The sequence below is a fragment of the Pan troglodytes genome, chromosome 1 (genome assembly GCF_028858775.2).
Source record: "Pan troglodytes isolate AG18354 chromosome 1, NHGRI_mPanTro3-v2.0_pri, whole genome shotgun sequence".
NCBI lineage: Eukaryota > Metazoa > Chordata > Mammalia > Primates > Hominidae > Pan > Pan troglodytes.
In genome coordinates, this window is record NC_072398.2 from 211,666,811 (window position 1) to 211,670,641 (window position 3,831).

The 3,831-nt window shown below is 45.3% G+C and overlaps 1 long non-coding RNA gene and 1 other non-coding gene across 2 annotated transcripts; one reads left to right on the forward strand and one right to left on the reverse strand.

Annotated features, from left to right (window-relative positions):
- The first annotated feature begins 994 nt into the window (after positions 1-994).
- Positions 995-1,099, forward strand: LOC112207436 (small nucleolar RNA U13). Its single transcript, XR_002941880.1, has one exon. It is a non-coding gene; the product is annotated as a small nucleolar RNA U13 (small nucleolar RNA).
- Positions 1,100-1,487: 388 nt separating this feature from the next.
- Positions 1,488-3,387, reverse strand: LOC107970293 (uncharacterized). Its single transcript, XR_001712825.3, has 2 exons — positions 3,237-3,387; positions 1,488-1,769 (listed from the first exon to the last, which is right to left on the reverse strand). It is a non-coding gene; the product is annotated as an uncharacterized LOC107970293 (long non-coding RNA).
- Between the last annotated feature and the right edge of the window lie 444 nt (positions 3,388-3,831).

Below are 3,831 nucleotides of genomic sequence, written 5' to 3' on the forward strand. Positions count from 1 at the left end.
TGAACTGTAGTTACTAATTGGTTTGCTTGTCTTCCCCAACTGGACCATGAACTCCCCGAGGGCAAGGACCTTGGCTACTCATCTTTGTGTGCTGGCCTTGTCTACAGTGACTGGTGCATAGCACATGCTTGGTTAAAGACTGTTGAACTGGCTGGCCTTAGCCACACCACCATACCCTTAGGACAGCCTGGCTAAGGTCCTCGTGGTGAAACAGAGAGAGCTAGCCAGCCCATCTTATTTATTTATTTATTTTTATTTTTATTACAGATGGGGTTTCACCATGTTGGCCAAGCTGGTCTCAAACTCCTGGCCTCAAGTGATCCACCTGTCTTGGCCTCCCAAAGTGCTGGGATTACAGGCATGAGCCACTGCACCTGGCCAGCTTGTCTTTTTCAGCCCTGAGCTGATGAGGCTGTCAAATGTCAACCTCAACGCTCTTCCCAGCCTCTCTTTTCCACCTCAGGCAGAGTTTGTCTTCAGTTGCAAAGGCCTATAAGTCTTCTCTCCAGTTAGTGCTGAGACTTCGCCAGCCACAGAAGGGATTCTGACATCGCATCCAAATAAGGTGAAAGGATTAGCTGTTGTTAAAACAGTGTGAGAGCTGTGAGTAAGGAAATATTCTCTCTGAGATGGGCCCTGCTGAAATATACAACACGAGCCTTCCAAATATGAGCTACTGACTGGAAAGAAGCCTGCTTGTTATGGAGCCTGAATCTTCCTCCCCAGCCAGAGATCTGGTGATGCCAATCCCGCTGAGGTCTGGCGTTCATCGGTGGTCAGGATGCAGCCCACCTGAGACCTTAAGGGGTAGGGGGTCCTTCATTAGTTAGCAGGCATGGTTTAGTAACAGTAACATCACCAATAATGTGTGGGATTCAGGGTTTCTGAATAGTGCTAACATAATATGGAGAATGAACAGTCCAAAGTCTCCATGAGGAAGGATTGATAGAAAAGAATTCGTTCAACAACCTTTTATCAAGAATAGTCATATAAGATCCTTTTGTAGTTCATGAGCATGATGATTGGGTGTTTATGTGTATGTGTGAGATCTGCCACTCTCTGAACCTTGTTACAACATTGTCACATTACCCGTCTAACCTGAAAAAAAAAAAAAAGTCATATATGAGCCAGGCATGGTGGCTCACACCTGTAATCCCAGCACTTTGGGAGGCCAAGGTGGGCAGATTGCTTGAGTTCAGGAGTTCAAGACCAGTCTGGGCAACATAAGGAGACCCTATCTCTACAAAAAAATATAAAAAATTAGCCACGGGTAGTGGTGCACAACTGTGGTCCCAGCTACTCGGGTGGCTGAGGCAAGAGTATCACTTGAACCTGGGAGGTTGAGGCTGCAGTGAGCTGTGATCATGCCACTGCACTCCAACCTGGGTGGCAGAGTGAGACCCTGTCTCAAAAAGAAAAAAAAAAAGTCATACAAAATGTATAACTTATCTATTGCTGTGTAACAAATTATCCCTAAGCACAGCAGCTTAAAACAATATTTATTTATCTCACAGTTTCTGTGGGTCAGGAAATTGGGAGTGGTTCTGCTGAGTGGTTCTTATTCCTGGTTGCATGAGAGTTTGCAGTCAAATCATCAGCTGGGGCTGCCATCATCTGAAGGCTTGACTGGGGCTGGAGGACCTGCCTCCATGATGGCTCATTCACACAGCTATTGGCAGAAGGTCTCAGTTCCTCGTGACATGACCCCTTGCTAGAGCTGCTTGAGAGTGCTCATGACATGGCAGCAGCCCTCTGCAGGAGCAGGCAATCTGAGAGAGAGAGAGAGAGAGACCAAGACAGAAGCCTCAAGGTCTTTTGTGACTTTGGTCTTGGAAGTTGTACACTGTCACTTCCACTTTATTCTGTTTGTTACAAATGAGTTACTAAATTCAGTTCACAGTCAAGAGGAAGGGAAATAGGGTCCACCTTTTGAAGGAAGTGTCAAATTGTGGACATATCTTAAACCACCTCATCAAATCAAAAAGAAACAAGAAACCTGAAAGTCTTGAGGCTGCTAAAACTCCTGCTGCCATTAGGACAATGGGAATTTAGTATGAAGAAAAGAGTTCTAGATTGACAGTGATAGCAAGATTCATTCACTAATTCATCCATCCATTCATTCATCCACTCATTCAACAGCTATTAATTGACCATTACTGTGTGCAGTTGGAAAACTCTGTTATATGCTACAGGGCTCAAGAACAAACACCATTATAATTAAAATAACCATTGCTAGCTGGGCACAGTGGTTCATGTCTGTAATCCCAGCACTGGGAGGCAAAGGCGGAAGGATCGCTTGAGCTCAGGAGTTTGCGACCAGCCTGGGCAACATGGTGAAATCCTATCTCTACAAAAAATAAAAAAATTACCCAGATGTAGTGGTGTGTGCCTGTAGTCCCAGCTACTAGGGAGACTGAGGTGGGAGGACCATGAGCCTCGGAGGCAGAGGCTTCAGTGAGCCAAGATTGCATCACTGCACTCCAGCCTGGGTGACAAAGTGAGGTCCTGTCTCAATAATAATAATAATAATAATAATAATAATAATAATAATAATAATAAAAACAACAACAACAATTGCTGGCCTTTATCTAGCACTTACTGTGTGCCCAGTACTACAAAGATCTTTGGATTTAATTATCTCATTTAATTATCCCAATAACCCTTTGAGGTGGGGGCTGTTATTATTCCCCATTTACAAATGAGAAACCTTAGAAAGGGAAGGTCATGTACTTTCAAGGGGTAGAACCCGTGATGTGAATCTTAGTCTGTTTGGGCTGCTCTAACAAAAAAAACGCCATCAACTGCATGGCTTATAATCAACAACCACTTACTTCTCACAGTTCCGGTGGCTGGAAAGTCCAAGATCATGACACTAGCAAATTCAGTATCTGATAAGGGCCTACTTTCTGGTTCACAGATAGCATCTCCTCACTGTGTCCTCACGTAGTAGAAGGGGTGAGGGGTCTCTCTAGAGCCTCTTTTACAAAGGTACTAATCACATTCATGAGGGCTCACCCTTATGACCTGTCACCTCCAAAAGGCCCCACCTCCTAATACCATCACTTTGGGGGTTAGGATTTCAATGTATGAATTTGGGAGGGGTGCAGATCACAGACATCCAGGCCATGGCACAACCAAAGGACTCTGACCTGAAAGTCTGTATGCTTACACCATAGAGTGTTCTAGTAATAACAGTGACAGTTATTATTACTGTTTTAATGATGGATTCCTGTTACGTAGCTGACGACTCTGAGGCTCAGAGAGCATGAGTGAAATGTCCAACGTTGTTTTTGGCAGAGCCGAGCTGCAAAGCCAGGTCCCAAGAGTGCTGAGTCTGTGCTCTTTCTTCTACACTTGCTTAAAATGGAATCCTTTTTGTCCTGCTTCCTGCAGAAACAGAGCTAAGATGGAAAAGGGCCCAGGAGACTGGGGAGGAGCGTGGGAAGGGGGGAAATTATTGCTGGTGCCTGGAAGTTTTCACAAGCGTGGATTTCCCCTGGTTGGTTGAAGACTAGATCAGAATCTCTCCAGAGTCTGCTGTGAAGATGCTGTGGAATTCTTGGTGTGTCTGATGAGGTGTTGCTGCACCGAGGCTGTCAGACAGCTGGCTCTCTGAGAAAAGCTCCAGACCCTGTTGCTGCCCGAAGGAATGAGGTCAGATGTAGCTAAATGTTATGGAGCCTTTGCTGAGCGTCAGGCACGGGGTTTAGGTGTGCACATTTACTCAGCGTCTTCATGGCCATACACAAGTCAATACTCTTTATTATTCCCATCTTACAGAGGGGGAAACTGAGACAAAAAGGACAACTTGGGCCAGGCACAGTGGCTCAC